The sequence below is a fragment of the Piliocolobus tephrosceles genome, chromosome 6 (assembly GCF_002776525.5).
Source record: "Piliocolobus tephrosceles isolate RC106 chromosome 6, ASM277652v3, whole genome shotgun sequence".
Classification (NCBI taxonomy): domain Eukaryota; kingdom Metazoa; phylum Chordata; class Mammalia; order Primates; family Cercopithecidae; genus Piliocolobus; species Piliocolobus tephrosceles.
In genome coordinates, this window is record NC_045439.1 from 48590584 (window position 1) to 48598501 (window position 7918).

A 7918-nucleotide genomic window follows, 5' to 3' on the forward strand; every position below is an offset into this window, starting at 1 on the left:
TGTAGTGTAGGCCTATTGAAAATCTATTATAAACCAAAGTTAATAGTAGGTTCTGCTGATGGTTCTGCTGATGTTTGGAGACCCAGGGAAAATTGACTGAAATCTCCAGATTTAATGGCTTAGGGCAGTCCAGATTCCAGCCTCGAGATTTCCTCAAAGCCCTGAAGGGCCTAACTCTCGGGATGGTCTCCTGACCTCCTGCAGCTGTAAGGCTGACTATGGCTGTTCTAGAATACATATACAGGAAACTCAGGCCCTCCTTAGGCCCACCCATCCTTAGGCAGGAGCTCATCAGCACTCTCCTCCCTACTAAAGGATTTTAGAGGGTGTTGGAGGGGGCATTTACATCTCAAAAATGCAAATAGAAAAATAGGCATTACTACTGTTAAGTGCGCCTCAGTCCCTCCACCTCCAGGGTACCATGGGTTCTTCACTCCACAATCCCAGCCTCAGGGCCCTCTACCTCATGCTTCCTCCCCGCCCTGTGTGGAGCCCTTGCTCTCTTGGTTTTGTGCAGGGCTGCCTTGCCATCCTAAGTGGGGCATTGGAACCAGCCTCCTCCACGTCCTAGTGTCTCACCTGCCCATAGCTGTCTTTATCAATGTCGTGCACCTTTTCACAACAAAGTTACCTGGCAAAGAGGAGCTCTGGTGGCAGTCATTAAAAGGAAGAAGTTTTGTTTCCCTTATTAAAGAGAAGGAACGAAGATAGAAAATGGTAGAAAAGGAAAGGGAGCTGACTGAAGGGAGTTTGGGTGCTCCTGTTTGCCATCCCAGAAGCAGAGTAGCGTGTGGCCTACGCTCTCAAAGAGCCTGATCCACCAGGATGTGAAATAACTTTTCACTGAGACTCAGACCCTCAAGTCTCACTCTAACTCAGGGTGGCCAAGCCAAAGCCCTAACCTTGTGCTCAATGACCTGCTTTTTTTTTTTTTTAAGTAAGAGAGGTGAGTCCCTGATTTTTCGCTCTGCCTATTTTAATCCCTGATTTTCTATGAGTGCTACACAAGCTATTTCTCTTCTAATACTGCAAACAGACCACCTTACAGTCATGCACCACATAACAACGTTTCAATCAACAATGGACCACATAAACAACAGTGGTCCCGTATGATTATCATACCATACTTTTACTGTGCTTTTTCTATGCTTAGATTTGTTTAGATACACAAATGTTTACCATTGTGTCATAATTGCCTATAGTATTCAGTACAGTAACATCCTGTACAGGTTTGTAGCCTGGGAGCAATAGGTCATGCCATATAGTCTAGGTGTGTAGGAGGCTAAACCATCTTGGTTTGTGTAAGTACGCCCTACAATAATCTAACAAGGACAAAATCACCTAATGAAGCATTTCTCAGAACACAGCCCCATCGTTAAGCAACATATCATTCTGTTTGTCAGAATTATTTGAAGAATAATTTTGAAAGTACCAGGCATTACAGAAAGGATTTATCAAGAAATGAAAAATGGTAAATATCTGTTGAAAAATGGAGAGAGAATGCGCACAAGATGGGAATCACCTCAACAGAAGATAATGTCCTCGAAACAATAGCATCCCTGCTTCAAATAGCAAAGAATTGCCCTCTCATTTCAATTTGATGTGTGCAGAGTTCCTTCTTTTCCAATGCCAAATCCTGAATGAAACATGCAATAAAAATCACTGCCTGAAACATGGTGATAGCATTTAATCCTCTGGCAACACATTAGAAAGGCTTTCAGCTTTAAACCAAGAACTGCCACACTGCAGCTTTGCTCATGAAATTATTTACTCATGCCTTGGTTTATAAAGTTCTTTTTTATAAGCTTTCTACCAGCTAATAATGGGCTGGAGCACTTATGTTCTCAGCCTGACAGATTCCACGTTTATGAGCCTGGAAGCCCAATGCCTGGCACAGAGTTGCTGCATGGAGGGAGTTGTGCCGTCTGGCTGAGCAGGTTTCAGTGTCAGGAAACTGCAGGGACCACTGGTTGGGACACCACTGTGACCAGAGAGATGACACCCAGGGAGGCTTGGAAGGAGGAGAGTGAGATGGAGCACTCGGAGGCTTCTGGCACTTGTGGCCCAGATGTCTAGGGTGGAGAGTGCAAAAAAGGAGAAGAGAACTCACAGGAGATGGGATAAATCTCTCTGCCAACCAAATACGAGTGATCATTGATTAGTGTCAACAACAGGGCTGACTCCTCTCTGTGAATATGAAAAAGGGTGGGGAAAAGATATTGGTTTGCTGTTCAAATTAAAAGTAAAAGCAGATTACAAAGAAAAAATATATATTTAAGAGACAAAACTGACTTGAAGCACTTTAATATATATTTACATGCAATTTATCTCTAAGGAAAGGTAAAAAGCTACAGTGGGGATAAAAACTTATTATAGACCATTCTAATTGTGATTAAAGTAGGACTGATAGTTCATAATCCTGACTAGGTTAACCCTGACCTTCTTACCTGGTAAATTCCTGTTGTTAGGAATTAGCATGATAGGGCTGGGCGCCGTGGCTCACGCCTGTAATCCTAGCACTTTGGGAGGGTGAGGGAGGTGGATTTCTATTAAAAATAAAATTTAAAAAACTTAGCCAGGCGTGGTGGCAGGCACCTATAATCCCAGCTACTTGGGAGGCTAAGGCAGGAGAATGGCTTGAACCCGAGAGGCTGAGGTTGCAGTGAGCCGAGATCACGCCATTGCACTCCAGCCTGGGTGACAGAGTGAGACTCTGTCTCAAAAAAAAAAAAAAAAAGAATTAGCGTGATACCACATAACCTCTTTCTCAGCATTTATCACAGTTAAAAAGTGTGTGTGTGTGTGTGTGTGTGTGTGTGTGTGTGTACTCCATGAGGACTCCATGAGGGACTAATTTTTTCCCCCTTCAGCTAGTACCTACAAAGAACCTAACACTTCCTACTAGTAAAAGATTGTGAATGCAATACAATTAAATATATTTTAAAATATTTTAATTCAGACTTTCCACTAAACATTGGTTACAATGAATGACAGCAAAAGGTGCAACAAATCACCAAAATAATAATAGTAACAACTTATGGGAAGGAAAAAATAGTATTCTGGTAAAATATCAACCACCATGGACAATGTTAAGATCCTTTGCTTTTGTTAATAGTAAAATGATTTTTTAAAATAGTAAATCTCAAAACTCCCTAACGGTATGGTTATATAAATGTAAATACCCTAACATATTATCCAATGAGCTATGTTTTCAAAAGAATTAAACCAGTTTTAAACTCCTTGATCTGTATTGCCAAAGAAAATATATTGCTTTTCTCTTTCTGAATCTTTCTGTGCATATAAACCACCTTTCCATCAGCAAATGCCTCCATACTCCTTGGGTCATTTTGCTTCAGCCCACTGGCCTTTCTGCTGTTTGATCAACCTCAGCCTTGTTCCACCTCAGAGCATTTGCACTTGCTGTCCCCACTTTGCAGAGCTTGTCCCTACCCTTCATTCTGGTCCCTCCAGAAAGGCTTTTTTTGACCACTCTAATGATGTCCATGCCTACTTACTTCCTAGCACACTTCCTTGTTTCATTTGCTTTCTGGCACTTATCCTCGTCTAAAATTATCTTATTTGTGGGCTCATTTGTTTGTAGACCTATTTCAGTGCTCCCTTACAAGAATGTAAGGTCCTTCAGAGCAGGGGACTACATCTGCCTTGTCATCTTCACAGCCTGAGTGCCTAGCATGGTAGCTGGTATGTAGTAGGCACTCAATAAACTTTAGTGAATGAATGGATGAACAGAAAAACAGATGAGGGAGTAAATGAATCATCTTTGCTGTGTAATATCAAAACAGCTTGATAACATATTCTTAATGGGGTGAGATAATAGCGTGTAAAGTTGGCTATTAAAAGTATCTAATGTTAACTGAGTTGTCCAGCTGTCTTGGAACTTAATACCTCAGGTTAGCATTGACAGTGTGTATGCATTTCTTTATTTGGTTCCCACAACTATACCCTAATTACACAGGGAAAGGACGGAGGCAGGATCACTTGTGTTTTTACAGATGAAGAAACTGAGTTCAGGGAGGTTAAATTATTTTCCCAAGCCACGTATGTAACAGGCAACCAGACTAGGTCTCCAACCTAGTCTTTTATAGCTTCCCTGCTACCCCAGCCAGTGTTTGTTTTATTTCCAAACAAATCATTATTTATTTATTCTTTCAATTAACCTAAATTGAGCATTTATGATTGTAAAGGACTCTCTCACGCACTATGCACACATAAAGACATGCAGACAACAATGATTTTCTCTGGAAGAACAAAGTGCACAAATGACTCACCACCCTAAATATATTTGAGCTAAGAGTCTAATTAGCAGGCAAACCTCAATGTTACAAAGGTAGGGAACCTGTCTTGTGTAATAGTGGAATGGGCCTCCAGGAAAATGACATTGTAGCTCTCCCTGCAAAGGTGGATAGAATTTCAATAGGGGAAAAAAAGAGAGGTGACTTTCTAAGAAAAGGGAATAAAATGAAACAGGAAATGACTTGTTTTCAAAATCTAGTATGGAATTAATTCAAGGAAGTGTTTGAATAGAAGGGTAACATTAGAGATAAGACTAAAATTGATGTTAAATGACTGTCGCTGTTTTTTGCCTTTAACATATCAGAATGTTTTGACCCTTGCAAAATGCTAAGGCAGTTGCCATAGAAATACAGTAGCTATATGCCAAAGAGAAAGCTAGGCATCTCAGCTGGTGGCAGGGCCAAGAAAATGTATATTAACGCCTCAAGGTTCAAAATTTTCAAATTAAGAGAGGTTTATGGTCAAATTTATTAATGTTTAAAGTTTGAAATTAATGTTTACAGTTTGAAATGTTTAATATTTAAAGTTGAAATTTAATGCATTAAATGCTTGGTAAGAAATATCCACTTAAGGTAGAATATATACTTGCACCCAGAGAGGGTTAATTTAACTTTCATGAAAGTAGAAAGTTAGAAAAATATTTAAATTCACCTGAAAAAAAGGTAATAACAAGGAATATATCTATGATTATCATTTAGTTAGTAAGACCTCATGGCTATACATCTAAATAGATCCCTAGAGATATAGGGGCATTAATAAATAATGAGGGATTAACAGTAGTGATAAGAATTATCTTAGAAACAACAGTGATTATTGTTCAGCTTCTTGAGCACCTAATACATGCCAGTTAACTTATACATATTATTTCTTTTTTCTTTCTTTTTTTTTTTTTTTTGAGACGGAGTCTCACTCTGTCGCCACAAAAACTTTATAGGCTAGATAATATTATCCCATTTCATAGGTGAAAAACTGAGGCTTATAGGGATTAAGAAATTCACCAAAATCACTCCAATGGTAAATAGAGACACTGAGCTTGGATCCATATTTAACCTACCACAATTCTTTTTTGCCTACTGTGCTGTCTCTGGAGTACTGCGAAGCATCTAATGGGCCTTGGTAAAGGCTTTCTTTCCTTTATCTGGAGTAATGGTTCATAAATATTATAACATACAAAAAAAAGCTCAAATAATGTACCATTTACTGGATGAAACTTAAGAGCTCTAACAAAGGAATTAAAAGAAAATAATACCGCTGACTTTGCCATCTGCGGGGCCATCGTGGGAGCGCAGCAGGATATGCCCCGGAGCTGCCACTTGAGGCGCTCAGGTCTCCGGAGGTGTCATGGAGGAACCTAGCTCCTGCCATCCTCTTCCCCCAATTTGCCACTTCCAGCAGCTTTAGCCTATGAAGAGGATGTGAATGAGACTGAGTCAGGAGCTCCCCGGAAGCATGGAGACCATGGTGATTGTTGCCATAGGTGTGCTGTCCACTATCTTTCTGGCTTCGTTTGCAGTCTTGGGGCTGGGTTGCAGGCAGCGCTACTACCAGCCCCGAGACCTGCTGCAGCGCTATGATTCTAAGCCCATTATGGACCTCATCGGTGCCATGGTGACCCAATCTGAGCCCTCTGAGTTAGAACTGGATGATGTTGTTATCACCAACCCCCACATTGAGACCATTCTGGAGAACAAAGACTGGATCAAAGATGCCTTAGGTCTCATGTCCCACTGCATTGCCATCTTGAAGATTTGTCACACTCTGACAGAGAAGCTTGTTGCCATGACAATGGGTTCTGGGGCCAAGATGAAGACTTCAGCCATTGTCAGCGACATCATTGTGGCGGCCAAGTGGAACAGCCCCAGGGTGGATGATGTTGTGAAGTTGATGTACCCTCCATTGGACCCCAAGCTCCTGGATGCAGGGACGACTGCTCTGCTCCTGTCTTCTCAGTCATCTGGTGCTGGTGACAAGGAATGCCTGCCTGGACTGGATTGACCAGTCACTGTCAGCTGCTGAGGAGCATTTGAAAGTCCTTCGAGAAGCAGCCCTAGATTTTGAGCCAGATAAAGGCCTCCCAGGCCCGGAAGGCTTCCTGTAGGAGCAGTCTGCAATTTAGCACCTACAGGCCAGCAGCTAGCCATGAAGGCCCCTGCTGCCATCCCTGGGTGGCTCAGATTAGCCTTACACTTTTTACCTGTAGAATTAGTTGTTCTCTACAGCTCAAGAGTTCAGCTGTGTGTACATAGTAAAGCAGGAGATCTCTGTCAGTTTGTGCCTCTATTGCAATTGCAAATTGTGGTTTGTGAGTGGCAGTCTAATACTACAGTTAGGGGAGATGCCATTCACTCTGCACAGAGGAGCATTGAAAACTGGTGGACTGTCAGCTTTATTTAGCTCACCTAGTGTTTTCAAGAAAACCGAGCCACCATCTAAGAAATCAAGAGGTTTCACATTAAAATTAGAATTTCTGGCCTCTCTTGATCAATCAGAACATGTGGCAATTCTGATCTGCTTTTCATAAGAGGACAATCAATTGAAGCCAAATAGGGGTTGCTCCTTTTGGCAAGACTTGTACTCTCTCACTTGGCCTATTTCATTTATTTGTATTATCTGCCTGGTCCCTGAGGCATTTGAGTCTGTCCTCCCCCTTACAGGTTTGGGTTTGAAGCTGAGAACTACAAAGTTGATTATCATTATGCCTGCAATTTTACCTAGCTACCACTAGGTGGATAGTAAATTTATACTTAACGTTTCCAAAGAATAAAAGAAAAAAGAAAATAATACCATGCAATATAAAGTTTGTGCAAGTAAGCAAACAAAGATATTTTTAAAATCCCTCTTAGTTGATGGGCAATTTGATAGCCATTTATACCTGGCACTGGTATAAATGAGAAAATAGATGCCCAGTTGTGTTATGATTTAAGTATTTTTATTCTACTATTATTACCACTAGAAAAGCAACATAGTTTCAATTTGACCAAACCAAGATGAATAAATTACTCAATAGTCATCATTAGTAGAGAGAAAAGATCTTAAGTGATATAAATTATTAAATGCCAAGATAGCAAGTCTGAAAAAATTAACAAGGAGTATAACTGTTTCTTCTTGAAGATTCTTCACAATAGAGAATCAAGACTATGTAATCTTCACTTCATTGCAATTAGCTTTAGGACACCTTTAAAACCTAAAATGAATACTTTGTGGGTAGTGTAATTCATTTCAATAAAGCCTCCTTCATTTACATGTTATTCGGATACCAATTGGGCAGGACCTTCCTGGGAGGCAATGCAGTCTGGTTGTTAAGAAGAGAGACTTGAGTTCCCATTCATCCCCATCAGTTACTAGCTGTCTTAGCACACAGTAGATAACTTTCTAAGCCTTAGTTTTTTCATCTATGTGAAAATGATAATAACAGAATCTACCCCAGTGGAATTGTTGTAAGGATCAGGGAAGAGAATACAAGTGAAGCTCTTATTTCAGTGCTGGCTAGAATGAATCTTCAATAAATATTTGTGGTTGCTCTTTTCATTATGGAAAGGCAGAACAATATAGCAGAAAGCACATGAGATTTGGATTCAGACAGACCTCGGATAGGATTAACAAG

At 40.5% G+C, this 7918-nt stretch overlaps 1 pseudogene across 1 annotated transcript; it reads left to right on the top strand.

Moving 5' to 3' along the window:
- Positions 1-5573: 5573 nt before the first annotated feature.
- On the top strand, positions 5574-6430 carry LOC111554426 (annotated as a pseudogene). The gene has a single exon (XR_002735250.2). The product of XR_002735250.2 is annotated as a transmembrane protein 98 pseudogene (transcript).
- Positions 6431-7918: the final 1488 nt, after the last annotated feature.